At 35.3% G+C, this 20,680-nt stretch overlaps 1 protein-coding gene across 1 annotated transcript in view; it reads right to left on the bottom strand.

The window, feature by feature from the left end:
* LIFR (LIF receptor subunit alpha) overlaps positions 1–18,510 on the bottom strand; it is an 84,043-nt gene extending 65,533 nt beyond the window's left edge. Inside the window, exon 1 of the mRNA XM_031964308.1 lies at positions 18,353–18,510. The gene's annotated coding sequence lies outside the window, so the exon portion shown is untranslated. The remainder of the gene's footprint in view (positions 1–18,352) is intronic.
* Between the last annotated feature and the right edge of the window lie 2,170 nt (positions 18,511–20,680).

Genomic DNA, 20,680 nt, shown 5'->3' on the forward strand with positions numbered 1-20,680 from the left:
ATCTCTTAAAGGGATTCCCCTCATACTTTCCTGAGGAAATAAAGGCCCATCCATCATGAGCTCCTTCATGTTTCCTTTTTAAACATCACAAAACCCCTTCATATCATCTGTCAAAGGAAATCTTTCCCCAACATTTTTTCCCAACTGGGGAAGTTTTTAAAAATGCTATTTTTATTCACTTTGAATTCAAAAGCATTATACCAGCTTATATCAAGACCACATAATGTGAACAACTCATCAATCCTGCTTTACCTTCACACCCACTCCCTTCCAGATATTCACTGTTTATTCCTTAAAGAACTGTCTGAAATTCAAAGTCTAACTATCATGTCCATTGTGACAGAGCCAGTAAATATCAAAAGCAGGATCTGAACCCAGATTTTGCTGCCTCCACTGTGCAAAAATTGCCTTTATTTTATTAGTTTAGGAACTTAAAAAACTTTAGAAATTACCTAGTCTAATGCCTTATTTTAAAGATAAGGAATTTGAGGCCCAAGAAATATAAAAATAATTCAATTATATAATGTTTAGAGACTAAGAAGAATAGAAGCTTCTTTGCAAAAGGAACTTAGTGATATTAGTCAATATAAAAACAAACATAATTAAAACTATTTTCAATTTTTCAAAAGTAATTCTTGAAAACCAAGGAAAAAAAGAATTTTTCCTTTCTAATTTTTCTTTTGATCCAACATAATTCCACTCTGAGTTATAAATTTAAAAGCTAAAATGTATTAGGAATTATACTGCTGATTGAAAATTAATCAGAAATTATGATAAAAATACATTTGAAATGACCATGTAAATCTCTAGGAACATATCTTCTGGGGCAATACCAATGCCTAGTTACTAAAACTCAGAACATTTTTTTTTGTCTAATTCTCATTGTAAATAAATGAAAAAAACATGACTAAGCACTTTCTATGTGCCAGGCACTGTGTTATGTATTACTCTCTGGGAACAAAAAAATATAAAGATTAGATTGTTTCCGCCTTCAAGGGGCTACTATTCTAATAAGGGAATACAAAGTATGAAAGGACTGGCAAATACTAAAAGATGCTCTGATCTGAGAAGTTAAAAGGATTATACATGAAGTCATAATGCAGTCATTAACTGTCACATCCTTTTCAGTATGGGAAGGCAAATTACAAGATGCCTGGACAAATTCGGGTTTCCAGATAAATAAAATAGTCTGAAGAACAGTTAGCTGTGATAAATTAGGTGAGTTTTTATTTGTTTGTTTGCTTTTTACTCACCATAAATCAGGCTGCCTCAACCTTAAGATAGAATTACAAATATGAGAAGTTTTATGAGAGGGGTGAGGGGAAGGAGTTTCTCAAGGTATAGTCAGTTAGTGGTGTTAAATTCAAATATGAACATAAGGATGGCCATGGGCTGCATATTGATTTATAAAACCACATATTAATATTATGTTCTATTGCATTTTTATTTACTGTGGTAACTATTCACCAATTACATTTTCACCTGATTCAGATCCTTAATATCATCAAGGGATATGGATACAGAATTAAATAAGAAAGGCAGAAGTCCTGGAGATGAAGAGAGTGGGTTCTAAAGGTGTTAAGAGAGGAAAGGAGTATAACAGAAATACAGCCATGAACAATGGAAGAAGTACTTACTTGAGTAAGCAGGAAGTAGAACGTATTTCTCATAATTGGGGTATATGAGGAGAATATACAAACATGGAAGAAGAGGTAAAAGAAGCAGATATGAGATGAACCTCACTCATAAAAAATCGACAGAACACCGAGTAATTCTCAGTAATACCTATGGTCTAATTTTCCTCTATTAGAATCTTTACTGGTTTTCTTTGTTGTCTTTGCTTCTTCATTCATTTGTATTAAACATTTGTCTTCTTTCCTGATTTTAGTATTCTGTGAAATACTATAATATAAACCACTATTTTGGAATATATATGTAAACAGTTTTTTCCCCTCTTCCTCCTTTTCAAATTAAAATCTCTTTATAATTAGACTAGTAAGAATAAAGGCATAAAACTAGGCAAAGACTATCTTACACTGTATACCAAGATAAGGTCAAAATGGGTGAATAATTTAGACATAAAAGATGATACCATAAGCAAATTAGGAGTGCCAGATCTGTGGATAAGGGAAGAATTTATAACCCAAGAAGAGATAGAGAACATTATAAAATGCAAAACGAATAATTTGGATTACATTATATTAAAAAGATTTTGTAAAAACAAAGCCAATGCAACCAAAACTAGAAGAAAAGCAGAGGAGCCAAAATTGCAGAGGAAAGGCAAAGACTTGCCTGAGCTCTCCCTGAAACTCCTGAAAATATCTTTAAATATTGACTCTAAACAAATTTTAAATATCAGGACCACAAAAAGACAGTCTAGCCAAAGACAACTTAGAAGTTTGGCAGAAAAAGTCTATTGCGCTAGTGTGGGAATGCAGCCCAGTCCTGGCCTCAGCAAACTAGGAGCAGGCCATGGGAGTTCCTCTATCGGCAGCATCTTAGCCCACAGACTGGTAAAGGCATTGAATAGGGGTCTCTTTGCTAACACTGAGGCAAAATTCTGTTGCTTTGCCCATATTCAGATCCAGAATGCAGTCCTGCCTTACAGTCTCAGGGTGAAAGGGAGCAAAAGCATACTAGAACTTATAGCTAAAGTGAACAGGGGCTGCCCCTCACAACTCCAGGGCAGAAAAGAGTATTTGTGGTACTCACAGACCAGAGTATACACCAGGTGAGTAATAAACGCACATACACAAGGTGGCTCATACCACCTTGAAAGAATGAAAAACTTAGTTCCCTTTGTTCTCTGAAAAACAGCTGCACAAAATCCCTGAAGCTTGGGATAATATATCTTCTATTCTGGAAACAGAGCCTCCCCTACTTTAATAAAGAATTAAAAGTTGAGTAAAAGGATGAGGAAAATGAGCAAACAACAAAAAATGACCTTGATCACAGAAAGTTATACAGAAAGTGACAAGAAAAATCAAAACACACTCAGAGGAAGATAAAGTCAAAGTTTCTACATCCAATGCTTCTAAGAAAAAATAAGAATTGGTCCCAGGCCGTAGTAAAGCTCAAAAAGGATTCTGAACATCAAGTAAGAGAGGTAGAGGAAAAACAGGGAAAAGAAATGAGAGTGATGCAAAAGTACAGAAAGTTAATGATGAGAAGAATGTATTAAAAAAACAGTTGGTCAAATGAAAAAGGAGGTACAAAAGCTCAATGAGGAAAAGAATTCCTTAAAAATCAGAGTTGAACAAATGGAAGCTAATGACTTTATGAGAAATCAAAAATAAAACAAAATCAAAAGAATGAAAAAAAAAAAAGAAAACAATGTGAATTATATCACTGAAAAAACAACTGACCTGGAAAAGAGATCCAGGAAAGATAATGTATTTTATTTTATTTTGCTGGAGTTTTTTTTTTAAAGCTTTTTATTTTCAAAACATATGCAAGGCTAATTTTTCAATACTGACCCTTGCATAGTCTTGTATTTCAGATTTTCTCTTTCTCTCCACCTCCTCCCCTAGATGGCAAGCAATCCAATATATGTTATACATATTAAAATATATGTTAAATCCAATATGTGTTAACATATTTATACAATTCTCTTGTTACACAAGAAAAGTCAGATCAAAAAGGAAAGAAAATGAGTAAGAAAACAAAATGCGAGTGAACAACAACAAAAAGAGTGAGAATGTTATGTTGTAATCCACATTCAGTTCCCACAGTCCTCTCTTTGAGTGTAAATGGCTCTCTTCATCACAAGATCATTGGAACTGGTATCAATCTCACTGTTGGAAAGAGTCACATTCATCAGAATTGATCGTCCTGTAATATTGATATTGATGTGTACAACGATCTCCTAGTTCTGCTCATTTCACTTAGCATGAGTTCATGTTAAGTGTCTCTAGACCTCTCTGAAATCATCCTCCTGATCGCTTCTTATATAACAAGAATATTCCATAACATTTATATACTATAATTTATTCAGCCATTCTCCAAATAATAGCCATTCTCCAACTAATTTTCTAGTTTCCAGTTTCTTCCACTACAAAAAGGGCTGCCACAAACATTTTTGCACATGTGGGTTCTTCCTTTAGGATCTCTTTATAAAGGTGCAATAGAAACACTGCTGGATAAAAGGGTATGCACAGTTTGATCATTTTTTGAGCATAGTTCCAAATTGCTCTCCAGAATAGCTGGATCTGTTCCACCAACAAAATATTTGTGTAGGAGAGATAATTTAAAAGTTACTGGTGCACTTGAAAGCCACAATGAAAAAAAGAAGCTAAACATTAACGTTTTAGAAATTGTCAAGGTAAATTGTATTGACATTCTATAACCAAAGAATAAAATAGAAACTGAAAGAATCCACCAATCACTTGAAAGACATCCCAAGATGAAAACTCAGAAATATCATAGCCAAAATTTAAGGAAATTAATCTAAAAAAAAGATGTCAATAAAAAATTTATATTAAATACTGGAAACAATAGATTAAAAAAATCAATCCAATAAAAAAAAAAAAGCAGAAAGCTGGAAAACAATTTTTTATTGTGTTTCTGCTAAAGGTCACGTTTCTAAAATACACAGAGGAATGGAGTCAAATGTATAAGAATACAAGTCATTGGCCAATTGATAAATGGTCAGGGGATGTGGACAGGCAGTTTCCAGGTTTAAAAACAATTAAATCTATTTATAGGCATATGAAAAAATACTCTAAATCATTATTGATTAGAGAAATGCAAATTTAAACAATAAATTAAAGCACCTCATACCATCAGACTGGCTAATGTGACAGAAAAGGAAAATGATAAATGTTGGAGAAGATATGGGAAAATCGGGACGCCAATACATTGTTGGTGAAGTTGTGAACTGATCCAACCATTTTGGAAAGGAATTTGGAATTATATCCAAAAAGCTATATAAAACTTGCATAACTTTTGATTCAATAGTACCACTACTATGTCTGTATCCCAAAAATATCATAAAAAAGACAAAAGACCTATATGAACAAAAATATTCATAGCAGCTCTTTTTGTGGTGGCAAAGGACTGAATATTGAGGGCATGCCCATCAATTGAGGAATTGCTGAACAAACTGTGGCATATGAAAATAATGAAATATTATTGTTCCATAAGAAATAATGAGCAGGAAGATTTCAAAAAAATCTGGAAAGACTTACATGAACTGATGCTGAGTGAAGTGAGCAGAACCAGGAGAATACTGAACTAAGTAACAGCAACACTATACAATGATCAACTTGGATAGACTTGACTCTCCTCAGAAATACAATAATCTGTGACAATTCCAAAAGACTCATGATGTAAAATCTTACTTATCCATATCCAGAGAAAGAATTAGAGTCTGGATGCATATCAAAACATATAATTTTTCCTTTTATTTCTTGTGGCTTTTCCCTGATTTTTCTTTCACAATATGACTAATGTGGAAATAAGTTTAATATGATTGTACACGTACAACTTTCATCAAAAATTTTGCCATATATCTTTATATATAATTGGAAAAAATAAAATACTGTTTAGTTTAAAAAAAACGGGGTGGAGGGGAAGAATACAGGCATAGACAGACAGATATATCTAGTTCACAGCCTGTTAGATGCACTGTAAGCCTAGCTAAGAAAATTGCCTATCAATACTCATAAATTTTAATTTTTTTATAAAACTTTTTATTTTCAAAACATATATAATTTGACAAAATTGACTCTTGCATTGTCTTGTGTTTCAGATTTTCTCTTCCTTCCCCCTACCCCTTTCCCTAGATGGCAAGCAATCCAATATATGTTAAATGTGTTAAAATATATGTTAAATCCAATATGTAGAAACATATTTATACAATTCTCTTGCTGCAGAAAAAAACAATCAGATCAAAAAAGAAAGTAAATGAATACTCATATATTTTAAAATCATAGCCCCAAAATTCAAATGCCAGTCTATAAACTGCAAATAACAATCTTCTACTGATCAGAATTTACTAAATTGAACTGAAACTTCACTAATAAAATTCTAGTCAACCTACTAGACCACAGACTTTGATGATAATAATGGGAATAAATAGTGCTTTAAAGTTTGCAAAGTGCTTCACAAGTATCTCATATTTTATATAAGATACAAAAGAGTCTCTGCCATCAAGGATCTTACAATCTAGCATAATTAAGATAAGCAATTGTTTAAAATGACTTAAATTTTTCATCCAAATTATCAATAAATCAAAATACTAGATTTTATAATAAAGTAGTAGGAAAAACAATGACCTTGGAATCAGAAGAGATTTGAATTCTAGCTCTAATACTTAACTAGACATGAGACCATAGCCATATTGCTTAGACACTCCACCCTAAGCATCAATTACCTGATCTACAAAATGGAAAAACTACCATTGCATTATCTTAGAGGATTGTTAGGAAAATATTAAAATATTTTACAAAGATATAGATATATATATGTGTATATATATAAAAATGTGAGTTATAAGAAAAATTGGGTTCAGAATTGAACAAATAGTAGATTATCTGTGCAAAATTTCAAAATTCTAACTGACCTCAAGTTTTTCCCTGAAAATAGGCCTATTTTTTAAAAAATGGTATTTTTCAAGTACAATATGGTTGAAGGTTACAGAACAGTACAGTCGCCAAAGAAATAAACTTGAGAACTACTCAAAAGATAAAAGAGTAAATAGTAGATACAAACATGTTGATAATACATTATAAAATTATAAAGGAATAATATGAGATCATTATACATTTTATCAAAAAATATATAACTGATAGGTAATTGAACTTACTGGAGGAAATAAACAAGTATCACACAAAATAAGGAAGCATGAATAGGTTGTTATGTATCATTGGAAAGAATATCCACTTTGGCAATGTTGCACACATATTTGCATATGTTATTTTTTGAAAATTAATTAAATTCTTGTCATTGAAGCATAAACATGGAATTTTAAGAAATTTTAAAAAATGTTTACAAAACACAAAAAATGTTACTCTCTATTCACCTATTTTAGTGAGAACAAGACCATGTGACACAAATTCTTTCAACTCACTGTCCTTCATATTTCAATATTTACAACAGGGAGTTTGTAATCTTCTTTGTATAATGAACACCCTTGTTATTTGATGAAACCTATTGACCCAGTCTCTAAATAAATAGGATTACAAAGAAAACCAATTATATTGAATAAAGATGCAGTTTTTTCTCATCTTACTTTATGAAGCTCCTGAAATCTATTCACAAGTCTTTTTGGTTAATAACTGCTGAAATACATTTTCATTTATTCTCTTTCCTCTTGCATTACAAGACAAGACTAAACCCAACCAGTTCCACCCTTCTAACTTTCCCCAGCATTTTGTTTCAATCATCCTTTCTTCTGTTGTATCTTCAGTCTCTCTCACTTCATTCATCATTCTTTCTCCTTTGCCTAAAATACTCTGAGTTCTTCCTTAATATAAGAAAAATTTCTCTCAAACCTATAGCTCTATTAAAGCTAGTATTTATTTATTACCAGATAGGAAGGAAGGAAGGAAGGAAGGAAGGAAGGAAGGAAGGAAGGAAGGAAGGAAGGAAGGAAGGAAGGAAGGAAGGAAGGAAGGAAGGAAGGAAGGAAGGAAGAAAGGAAAGGAGGGAGGGAGGAAGGAAGGGAGGGAAGGAGAGAGGGAGGGAGGGAGGGAGGGAGGAAGGAGGAAGGGAAGAAGGGGGAAGGGAGGAAGGGAAGAAGAAAAGAAGGGAGGGAGAGAAAACATATGTAATATATACTAACTGCCACCACTTTTCACCCAATTCTTTTAACTCTTGCTGTCTGGTTTCTTCCCTGACCTATTCAAAATTTCTCATGGCACCAGTTATGCCAACTGTTGATTAATGGTTGGCTTTTTAAAATTTCATCCTCCTCCATCTCTTGGTTTGAAGAGTAACACCCCCTTCTCCTTTGTAATAACACTCTATTATCCATCATCTGCCTGATCTTCCATGACACTGTACAGAGCAAGATCATCTAGCTTCTCTGATCCCCTCCAGGTATATCTTTTGTTGGCCTTTTTTAATCAATCCTGTCCCTAAATACAGGAGTAATATAATGCTTTATGTTGCTTCTTTTTTTCTCTATTGACAATAAAAAATGCCCAAATATTTTCTAAGGAAGACATAAAATGATATACTTATCAAATTTACAGATGTCAAGATAAGATGGGTAATTAATTCAATGGATATGAAAATAGAAATACAAAAAGATCACAAGCAGCTACATATAATAAACTAAGACTCCCAAATCTTTCTCTTCCCCTAATTTCTCCCAAGTGTCCAGATTTAATAATGCTCAGAATTTTCATATGGATTTTCTTCTATACCAACTAACTTCATATATACATACAATACACATATATAGATACACATACAATAAAAATTCAATGTCTAACATGCACCTTCAAATATTAATAGACTTATCTAACCCAAAAAGCAAATTATGACTTTGACTTTGTGAAATTCTATTAGAGGTTCTTTTTTATTAACTTAAGGAAGTGTCATACACCTAAATGGTGACAATTGCCTAAGTAATTATTAGACTTTCTTATACTTTTTTTTAAGGAAGTATTTTTGAGAATGTTTTTTCTTTCAAAATTAAGTATGACATCTAATCAATATTAAAGTTAAATAGATTTAACTTCAGCCACATCACTTTAAGCACATTTATTATGTTTCTTTTCTAATTCTATAATAAAAGTAATTTTACATGTTTCTATGTTCTTAAAATTTTCAAAATGTTTTCATATATATTCTCATTTGAACTTTAGGCTGTCAGACAAGTAAAATCTTGAGCTTTAATATCTGTTTAAGCTCTAGATCTATGATCTTATGAACATAGAAACTTGTTATTTCACAGAAGTAGTACAAGAATCTAATACAATAACAGCCTTCATCTCCATGGTAAAATCTCAGTTGTGTAGGCAAAGAAAACAGTGATAAGAATTTGTTTTTACATAGGCAAAACTTAGAAGCTGTTTTTAATGGAAAACCTTCTAAAATTATATATTTCCTAGCCTTTTTAAACTGTATTGTGCTACAGATATAGACCTGTATTACTTTACTTAGCTTATTTCTATAGACCACGGCACATAGTAAATTCAAAACTCAGATTTCCCTTTTTACTGGACTAGTTGTCATACTTTCCTCATGGTATACAAATATGCCCTTAAGGGCTAAAATCCTGACGTGCAGGTAAATGTTTGCCACTACCCACTGTCACACATAGATACATAAGAACACAGCCATTCTATATCTGTTTCTTCATTAGTGGTTCTATTTTCAGTCATCTGACAAGTTGCCACTCTCACTGCTGCTCTTAACTGCTGGTCCTCATTACTTCCATTTCATATTACTGCTGTTCCCATCCTGTCACTGTCTTTGTCCATTTGATTTTTTCCTTCCTTTTGTCTCCACTTTTCTTCTGTTATCTTTTCTATCTCTTATTGCCTGTAACACATTTTTTAGTTTTTATATTAAAAAGTTGATCTTGTAGTAGTTGTCAATTTCTGTACTCCTTTGTTTTGAAGCATCCAACAATTCCAGACCAAAATGAAAATTTCAATTTTATAAAATTACTGGTGAGGTCACCGTATAGAGACAGGGAAGAAAAGGAAAAAAAATGCATAGAGAGGAAGAGACATACACACGAATAGAGATGAAGATTCGTACACAAAGGAATACACAAAAGGAATTACAGAGAGTTCATTTTGTGGCATAGCTATAAAAGTTTTAGAGTATTGTTTCTTTTCTTATCTATTGGTACTCACTTTGTGTATCTGTCTTCAAATCCTAATGAGCCCAAACTTTAAAACTTAATGTTTTTGTTGAATAACTTAGTAAATATATGACACCATAATCTTAAACAAATTTCTCTATCTCTTCAAGTTAACATAAAGAAAACAATTCAGATTCTAAACTGGTTGTAAAAGCAGGAGAATGGCACACTCAGTTCCCTCAAGTCTTTATAAAGTTGTGGCTAAGTTAATTCCCATGCTTAAACCAAGACATATATAACTGGATTCTCAAAAAACATCAGTAAAGCGCAAACAATGGCACATTCTATCAATCATGTTGAAAAGACTTCAACTATTATGGTCCAAAAAATAGATTATACCTGCTTTTTAAGAATGGAAAAGACCATCATTAACAGGCTGGCTATTGATGATGAATTCTTTGTCTATGGCAAACCACAAAATGAATAAAAAATACAAAGTGGCCTTAAATTCTGTCAAGTCGTCTTCCAAATATATAGTGAAAATAGTAAATTGGTATAAAACAAGGCAGAGAGAGCTATAAAAATACAATGGCATTAATTCTATTCTTTGTATTACTATTCAAAATGCTTTCTGGACATGTGAAAAACCCACCACTGAATGATGAAAATTCACAAAGAGTTTTATGAACAATATTCATATAGAAGAGATTAAGAGAAGATAACTGATATAGAAAACTTTGGTAACCTTTATCAATAAATATTTTATTTGTACCTCTTTATTTTCTAACTGTATTAAGAAACAGTACTTTAAAAACAAGGAGAAAATGACAAAATATATGATCATATACTGAAAATATATAAAAGGGAACACTCTCTGAGATGGTTTACTACCTTGGGTTAGAAGACTTGGATAATACTGATTAAAACATCTGTATATATCTTGCTTCACACAATAGACATAAGTATGAAAAGTTGTATTTTTAATCATAATTCAAATATTTTAAATATATTATCAAAAATACTATTTATAAAATGACCACACTTTAATCCATCTTTATTGTAAATTAGATCTTCCTATTTTAGATGGGCTTAAGCAAAGTTCCTACAATAAGTACCTTAAATATCTACCATTTGTCTTAAAAATATACAGGCAAGCTCTACTATTACAACAACTTACTCACTACAATGTAAACTAGGAGATTTACTGTCAAAATTTACAGAAACCTTATAACTACTAGTTTTCTTATTAATAATGGTCTGACAAAATAAACCCAAAGAAAAATATTATATTTGTCACATTAAGCAATTGTGGAGGAGCTCATCCACATTGGGAAATGTATTAGATTTGGAATTAAAGAATCTAAATTAAAATTCTACCTCTGATGCTAACTACATATGTGACCTTGGGAAAGTCAATTAATTTCCCTGAGTATCGGTTTCTTATCTGTTAAATGAAGGAATTGTAATAATGGCCCCCAAACTACTACAGTCCTATGAAAGTAAACAATGATTCAATGATCACAAAACTCTAAAATAAATGATTTTTTTACACAAGCTATTTTTTATCTCTTCATATCCAAATTCATTTTATCTTCCCTTGAAGATTCTATCACAAAGATTTTATTTTCTCCATTCAATATTTCAGATACCATGAAAAAAAATGGATAACTTTTTTCAGCTATCTCCATACACAGAGCCATACTATTCTTTAACAAAAGCATTTCCCTTGATTAGAAAGCCTTCCCTACTTAAAAAGAAATTACATGTATATAAAACATACATATGTTTGTATTTAAAGTAAGAAATGCCAAAAGACAATATAGAGTTGATTACTAAATAAGAGCTATAAACAAGAAATTGCCATGAGTTTTTAGGGAAGAGTAGGTCATGGTAGTTTAAATCATCTATACTTCATAAAAGACAAGAGCATTTGATTTGGAAAGGAAGGAGAAGCTGATTTGGATAGGTAAAGAATAAATGAAACAATGTTCTAGAGCAAAGATAACATGTAAGAAAAAGCTGAGAGAGGGAAAGAGAGAGGACATTAAACTAGGTTTGGGAAAGCCCAATGTGGTTTAACCAAAAGATTTTTAAAGGAGAAAAACAGAGATAAGATTGTCAAAAAAAAAAAAAAAAATGAGAAGCCCTTGAATGCCTGCCTCAGGGATTGGATCTGTGAATTTCTGAGCAGGAGAATGATATACTTAGAATAATGACATATTTGGTAGTACATGCCTGAAAACTCTGCTCCTGGGGAAGGGGAAACTGATGGATCTCTTGGGTTCTGCAGTTCTAAGGTGCGGGACAGCTAAGAAAATTACTGGCATCTACAATAAGTCCAGCACCAATATGGAGAGCCTTTCAGGACCGGGGGCGAGGGGGGGGGGAGGCAATAAGCTACTTAAGAAGAGATGAACTGATCCAGGGCAGAAACAGAGCAGGTCAAAGCTTTTTTGCCAATCAGCACTAGAATTAGGGGCCTCTGCATTTTTAATCTGAATGAGATAGGCAGAAAGGGGCAATGGGGAAACAGGTGGAGAAGGGATCAAGGAGAAGGGAAAAGGAAAAAAAAAACTGAAGGGAGGAACATACCAGCTAAGAGTCTGTGAGTAGTTGTGTGAGATAATTGCTTAGGATAATAGCAATGGAAATGAGAAAAATGGAATAAATTGGACAAGCTAAAAAGGAAGAATTTATAGGATGCAAGCACATAACAGTAATAACCATCTTTCCCTTTTCTAAATAATCTCTTTTCTCAGGGATTTTTATGAAACTATACTCTCTTGATTCTTCTTCTATCTGCGACCTTTGCTTTTATTAAGTTTCCCTTGATGTTTCTTTTATCTACATCATAGCCCTTAACTGGGTCCCACAATCTCATTGGTAATCTCATCAATTCCAAAAGGTAATTATAATCAATATGCAAATGACTTCCAGATCTCCAAGTAAACTTAAGGCTCTCTTCTGAGCTCCAGTCCCTATCAAAAACTGTCTACTGAACATTTGAAAATAGATGCCCCATAAACATTCCCAGCTCAACATGCTCCCCAAACCCACTCTTCTTCCAAATTTCCCTATTTCTGTTGAGGTTACATGCTTCCTTTTCATCATCAGGTTTTATATTTTGAAATTATTTTCAAATCCTCATTACTCTCCTTCATTACACATGTCCAATTACCATGGCCATCTCCACATTTTTAACATGTCTTCTCTCTAGTCACATATGACCATCACTATAACTTAGGTCCTCATCACTTCTCATCTGAACTACTGTAGTACTCTTATATCTAGTCTTCCTGTCTCAAGGCTTTTCTTCAATATATCATCCACATAGCTGGCAAAGTAATTTTCCTAAAATACAAATCTGGGTACTGCCTCAAGGATCAAATATAAATTTCTTAGTTTGTCATATATATCCCTTTAAAATCTGTCTTCAATACACTTTCCCAGCCTTATTATACCTTATTCCTCTTCTTACTCAACCAGCATACATTAGGAGCCTACCATATGTCAGACACCATATTAGGCACTGGGGATATAAAAAAAAAGTCTATCACAGATTTTATAGTCTAATGCGCTGAGACAATATACAAACCACTATAGACCATCAAGTTGTATACAAAATAAATGGAGATAATTAACAAAGGGAAGACACTAACAAAAAGAGATATCAGGAAAGTCTTCCTGAAGAAGGTAGGATTTTAGTAGGCACTTGAAAGAAACCAGGGAAACCAGGAAATTGAGACTGGGGTGGGGAAAGAAAAAGAGACCATTCCAAGTAGAGGGGACAGTGAAAATATAGTCTGGTGAGGAAGTCAGTATCACTGGATCACGAAGTACTTGGAAAGGGAGTGAAGTATAAGAAGACTGTTAAAGGAGAGCAGTTTATGAAGAGTGAAAAACAGATTCTATATTTGGTCCTGAAGGTTAAGAGGAAGTCATTGGCATTTACTGAACTGGGAGAGGTGTAGGGTAAACTTGAAGATCAATATAACAACTGAATGAAGGATGGACCATAGCAGAGAGAGACTCGAGGCAGGCAGATAACCACAAAGTCATTCCAGTAGTTCAGGTGTAAAATGATGACGAAAATGCCTAAAATTTGGGAGAGAATACTCGGTTAGTAGATATGGCCTCAAAAAGATCCACCAAGCAAACTTGAGAAGGAATGGTCAAAAAGACAGTAGGAGAACTAAAAGAGAGAAGTGTCACAAAATAGTGACAGTATCAAGAATACTAGTATCAAGGATAAAACTACATTGATGGGAGTTCACTAGCTTAAGGTAGCAAATTCTATTTTTGGACAGTTTGAATTGTTATAAATAAAAATACACCCCCTGTATAAATAAAGCTTTGAACTTTGATGGAATAAATGTGATTTACCATAAAATATATTCCTAGTTGCTATCTAAAGTAGTATTTGGGGGGATTTTTTAAGTGCATTATAGAAAGTATTATTAAAAAGTATCTCCCATTGTATATACCTTGCTTACCCCTCCTCCCTCTACCATATACAGGACAGGAGTAATTCTCATTTCCATTCTTCCATTAACATTTGCAAATTTTGAGCCTCTGAGGTGAAATGCTTTTGGAGTGAACTAAAAAAGGTAAATGTGGACTACAATATCTGAAAGAAATACACCAGGTGAAGATTAAACCCAGACATCTAAAGACTAACTGTATTAGACATCTATAACCTGATTTAGGGCAGTGGTTCTTAAATTGGGGTCTATGGACTTAAAAAAATTTTTTTTTGGTTTGTAATCCAATGTGGTTTATTTTATGTATTTAAAGGCATTATTGTAAGAAGGAATTTGTTACACACACACACACACACACACACGTTAAAAAACACCTTGATAGAGTGGAAAGAATAGTCTGAGACATAAGACTGAGATACTAAAAATTTGGACCTCAGTTTCCTTACATCTAAAAAAATGAAGAGATTGAACTGAATGTTCATTAATGTCTTTTGCAGTTCTAACATCCTTAGTTCATCATCAAGATTATAAATTAACTTAAGGCTCTAGTACTAGAAAATTTAATATGCAGAGTACCAGCCATCAAGTAGATTACATAAGCAAATTTAGAGACTATGTAAATGCTAAAGACATGGTTTTATATTTATCATAGTAAAAATCATATGATTGCAATGGCTTATTCCATTCTTTATTCCTAAAGAACATTTTACTTATATCTGCAAGCATCAGGTTAATCTTAAATTTTCTGAGACAAGCAAATTCCAAACCAATTAGAATTTAAAGAGCTAAATGTCTTCATTTATGTGGTCTACCCTTTACCTTAGTACTATCTTCTGAAATTAGTATTGTTAGTGTTTGGTTTTCCAAATCTATTTTTAAACTACAACTTTCACATTTCCCTTGGACATATTTCCCTTTTCACATTTCCAATTAAAAATAATGATTGTAATAAATCAGATTAAAGTTGAACATACATTATAATTCAGGATTCAGTGCAACATTTATTGAGTATCTACTACCTAAAACACTGTGAATGAAAACAAGCATAAAAAACCCAAAGATAAAGAAGAATCCAATTAAATTTGAAAAGTAAACTGTTAGGCTAAGGTATCAATCGATTAGGGGGAAAAACATTTTTAAAAACATAATAGAATCATAAAATCTTAAACGGTCAGATGGGATAAAGAGATTATAAATACTTATTATAATTTCTATCATAATGTCTGTCACCAAAACTAACATACTTCCCAAGCTTTTAACTGACAAGGCAAAAACTTATTTGCATGCACTTGTCAGTTCACACACATACCCCAACACAGATTGACAAGTAGCTTATACATTAAAATGAAGAAGTGCCACAGGTTTCCAAATGTTACCTAAAATGGAGAAAGAACACAATCCTTTCATGATGACAGTGACAATACAAATCCAGGTATTGTTTTATATACATACCTAATCTTTTATGAATAGTTGATACAAATTATAAAATAGTGCCTTTGAAAACTTCACAAATGGATGCCTTGATAAAACAGAGAACATATATAGACTACATAATATCAAAATAGTCCATTATTGCATCAATAAATCACTTTTAATATTTTAACTTCATGTCACATTAGTAACTATGAATAAAATACTATGTTTTCAGAGAATGTACTAAAGTATAAAATGTAGTAGGAAAGGCTGCCTAAAAAAGAAAAGGGGCATTTAATTTTTAATCATAAGTTATATTAAGATTCAAATATCATGATAGAGAACTTAAATAATGCATAATTTAGTACAAAATCTCCCCATATCTGGGTATAGTTACCAAGAGAAGGTAACTTTTATTAGCTTCCAACATCCAGAGTTGGTTCTATTGAAAATATCATGAAAAGTTTCCTTACTGTAAGTCAAAGGTGATTTTAAAATTTTATTTTAAATTTTCAAATTTAAATTCTTAATTAATTAAAATATTTTAATTATTTTTAAAAATTAGCAATTTATAAACATATAGGTATATATATACCTATAATATGTGCTCTTTAAATATAAAACCTTAACATTTGGATAATTCTCAAATTTAATGATAAATTAAACTATAAAACTTTCTCTTTATATAGTCCCTCTCCATTAATGATGTATTTTACAATTACAAGAAGGTACTAAGAATTCAAACTTAAATGAAACAGATATTCAATAAATACATCATTAACGTACATTAACACAGATAATATTCTCTCACCTCACTAATGTTATTTAAGGACCCTATTCCAGAAATCTATAAATCTATAAAATTCATTGATCCAGCAATCTAAGGGTAAATGTGCTGCCTTAGAATGTAAACTATTGTTTCTTTATTTTAATCACAAAAATTCTTTTCAGGTACAAATTTTTGAAAAATTTAAACCCTTCTTGAAATGTAAATTTGTACTTAAACTAAGCAGTTGTCTCCCTTTTCTTACCACCCTTTTAAATGAACAGCTCATTTCTTTGGCAAGACACTGTAGTCTGAATGAGATTCTTTGTATCTTATAATTAAAAAGCTTATTTAAATATTGGTTTAATAAATAAATACTAGGATTAATGATATATTGCTATACTGCATAAAAATCCTTAAGAAGCTCTCAAGTGTTGGTATATGTTTGGGGCAATGTTGGTATCAGACACAATAGACTGAATAATTAGAGATGGAATATTCACGAATTGGTATCTGACTGTAAACATAAGAAATATGCCTTGGATAATACTGTTATTATAAGAGTTGTTCAAATCAACTTAAAAATGCTAAAAATGGCCTGAAAAATACTTTGACAATTTTAGAGATGACACTGTTATGTGTTATTTGAGTAAGATCATTAAGTAATGCTTGCAAGAAATCTAACAGTTCCTGATCCATTCCATCCTTAAGAAGCCAAAAATCAGGTTTTCACTGCTTTATTCGTGGCTATGATATAATTTAATCCTAGTTTTTTTGGAAGACAAACAGGTCATTTTAAAAACACACGAATTCAAAAACACATGAATTTAATTTGTGATTAGTTAACACTGTCCTCAAATAGTTTCAATCTCATCAATCAAGGACCAAGGTAAGAAATACACAGGGGAAAAAACAACTTAAGTATGATTATACGGACCACAAAAAAATTTCTACAGTCTTTCTCATTTTGAAAGAAATAAGGTTTGGGGCAAACTCTTAATTAAAATTCTAAGTGCTTAAAAAAAAATGACACCAAAATTAGTTTCCATAACAACAATTGAAGGAGATGCCTTATGCAAGCTTCCTTTCAAGAACAGCAAATCACTGTTACTACAGAATATCAGTTTCACAAAACACAAAAAATTATTTCAACCACAGATTCACACAATAGTTTTGTTTTTTTTTTTTAATGAAATATAGTATAAAGCTGGATAGAGAAATCAACTCTCTCCAAGTGCACTTAAAAGTAGAATACCTTACATCGGACCAACACGATTTTCTCGAACTAATTCATTCTCGCTCTGGCTTCTACAAGAACTACTGTACTCCACCTGCACCAATAAGTTCAAAACTTCACCTTATATAGTAGCACACTTTTCACCAAATCTAACTATGTCCAGTTAAGTCGTCATCCAAGAAGAAAACTTGGGTTAAATGTGTTTTTTTTTAATTAATGAAAAGGTAATTAAGTACAAAGTCTGGGTGTGGGGGAGGGGGATAAAAGAAAGGATGGCTGGTTGGGGATGTTCCTGAAGATGGACGGAGCCATATGGACATAGAAAGCAAGAAGCTTGTTCAGTTTCCAGAGATAAGAATCAGCGCCTTCTTTCCCTTATCCCAGGCTGACCTCTGGCCTCAAAATTATTCCGTCCCATTTTCTTCGGAAGCCCAGGGTGGATAGAGGGGAACTTGACCATGGGAGAACTGGAGAAACAGCAAAGTGAGGGCATTTCCCCTCTGACACCTCCATCCTCGGGGACTGTCACCGCGGTGAGGTGGGGGGCGCTGAGGACCGCCGAGCTTGCCCCCTTTCCAGCCTCCCAAACCGCCGAGCTTGAGGAGTCGTCTCCGCAGACGTGAGGGGTCTGTCTGACTTCTCCGCGCCCGCCTCTCCGGATCCCCACCGCCCCATCTCGCCCTCCCGTTACTCACCCGCTGGCGGGCGGCGGAGCCGGCGCCGCTACTTCTGCATGCTCCCGGGGGTGGCGCGGCCGCTCTGCAGCCGACCGAGCTCTGGGTCCGCGGCTCCCGGCGCCGGCCGGAGCGGGGAGGGAGCGAGGGGGGAAGGGAGGCAGAGCCGGGGCAGGGACCCGCCGCCGCCGCCGCCGCCGCCGCCGCCGCCGCCGCCGCCGCCTTGGCTCTCGCTCCCCGCTCCCCGCTCCCCGGGCTCCCGAGGCCACGACAGGCCCGCCTCCCCCCGCCTCCTTGCACGGTGCCTCCTCCCCCTCGCCGCGAGCCCGGCTTTAGCGCGACCGCTGCCTCCCGGGGCTCTCCGGCTCCAGTTCCCGGGCCCTCCGGCAATGCTAACTGCCCCCGCGGCAAGCTGCGGCGGCCGAGCCCCAGACTCGACAGCTGTGACTGCGGCGCGCGGGGGCGGCGCCAGCACGCAGCACAGCTGGGGGCGCTGCTCCCCGGGGCCCCGCCCCCGTCTTCCCCTCCCCCTCCCACCCACCCACACACCCTCGCGGCTCCACCCGGCTCGCTCCCTCTTACTCCAGCCGACTCCCTCTACAACCACAACAGGAAGCCTGGAGCGCGCCCCCGCCTCACTCTCTCCCTACTCCCTCCCTCTCCTCCTCTCGTCCCGTCGGCGCGCGCGCGCCCTGATCCGGGAGAACCAAAGGGAGGCTCGTGCGCGCCCCGCGGGCCTTTCAGCCGCGCTCCGCAGCGCAGCGGGGGTCGGACGCGGTGGGTGGTGCTTCCGAAGGGACTCCCCCGACTTCCCTCACCTCCCCCCCTCCTATCCCAGGGCAGATCTTGAAAGGTCATTTAAGTCTCCAATGAGAAGGAAGGAATGGAGAAAAGAGCTGGAGGAGCTAGTTCTAGGAGCTCCGTCAGTGAGGGGCTGCTCGCCTTCGGGGAACCGAGAGAAAAAGGAATTGAGCCGAGGGTTTGGAAGGCTCCGAGAGGGGCTGCAGGAGACACGACTAGTCCGCATGAAGGCTGTGCAGAAGTTCCAAAGACTCGTGTGCAATAAATAAAAAATAAACAAACAAACTAATAAAAAATCTGGGAATGGGAACACACATATATCGTTAATTAATAATAGTAATATTAAGTGGCGAGTGGAGAAAAGCAGAGGCGCACCCGTTCTACTCACCGTAGTGCTGCACAGACGAACATGAAGATGTTCATAGTACATAGTACGGGGCTATGTACTTTATAAAGGGCTCTAGAGACAAGATCATTCTTTTGCTGTGGGGGAAGGAGAAGGAAGGGGATTTGCCTGAAATTACCCTATTTCTCTCCCCCTGCCTTCCTTCCAGCCCCATGTTTTAAAAATCTCATTCCCCCTGAGTTTCGAGGGTCCTGGTATGGTTTATTACTCTGTTTATCTTGAAATGATTTAATCAGGCACCGCTACTTCTTAACGCGTGTGCGAGTCAGGGGCTCCTGGTTTCCCGCGCTAAACCTGGCACCCGTACCCTGAGACGGCAAGGCTAGTGAGGGCATTCCAATTTCTCTGGTCTATTAAGCTTCCACTCTAGTTAGCTCATGGTCGTGGCCTTACTGGAGGTGAGGGCAAACTTTCCTGTGGGAAGGATACTTCGGTTTGAGAGGACAGACAGGACATTTCTCCTTACTGAGAATTTCCTGGAGCCATCTAGTCTTGCCTGTAAAGTAAGGCGTGGCCAGGCTATTATTTGTGTGAAGAAGAAACGGATCCCTTAATGGTGTAAGATTTTTCCTCTGTGCATTGTTCCCATTTCCGCAGTTTCACTTGGCCACTGTATGCTCCCCAAGTAATGAACAAGATGAAATTAGCTAAGAGTGTTTGATGGTGCAGAATCTCGGTGGGAAGCTGTTTACCTTTGATGCTGGACATTTTTGATAATGTTTGGTTTGGCACAATTAATTCTTGCAGTGGTCAGAAATGTGCCAGATGGAACTGTTGGCATGCAAATTACAGGGGTACTGGATACACACCTTCCTCTGGAGACCTGACCTTTTTTTTTTTTAATAATCAGAGAAAGAGACGTTGAAATTTCAAAGCATAGAAGTCCCAGGAGGTTAGTTTCTAGAGACATTAGTCCATGGAGTAGCCCTGTAGTGAATGTAATTCTGTGGAAGCTCCTACAATGGCAAAACTAGGCATGTTTTCCCAAACTTTTCCTGTTACTATAATTGTGAAATAAAGTGCCATAGATTGTTTTGTTCAACTAAAAAACAGTTAAAATATAGTTCCTACAGGGAAGGTTTAAAAAAAAAAAAAAAAAGAGCACGGGACTATTCTCTACATTGTAGTTATATGCTTGAGCT

This window comes from Sarcophilus harrisii, chromosome 1 (genome assembly GCF_902635505.1).
Source record: "Sarcophilus harrisii chromosome 1, mSarHar1.11, whole genome shotgun sequence".
NCBI classification, from domain to species: domain Eukaryota; kingdom Metazoa; phylum Chordata; class Mammalia; order Dasyuromorphia; family Dasyuridae; genus Sarcophilus; species Sarcophilus harrisii.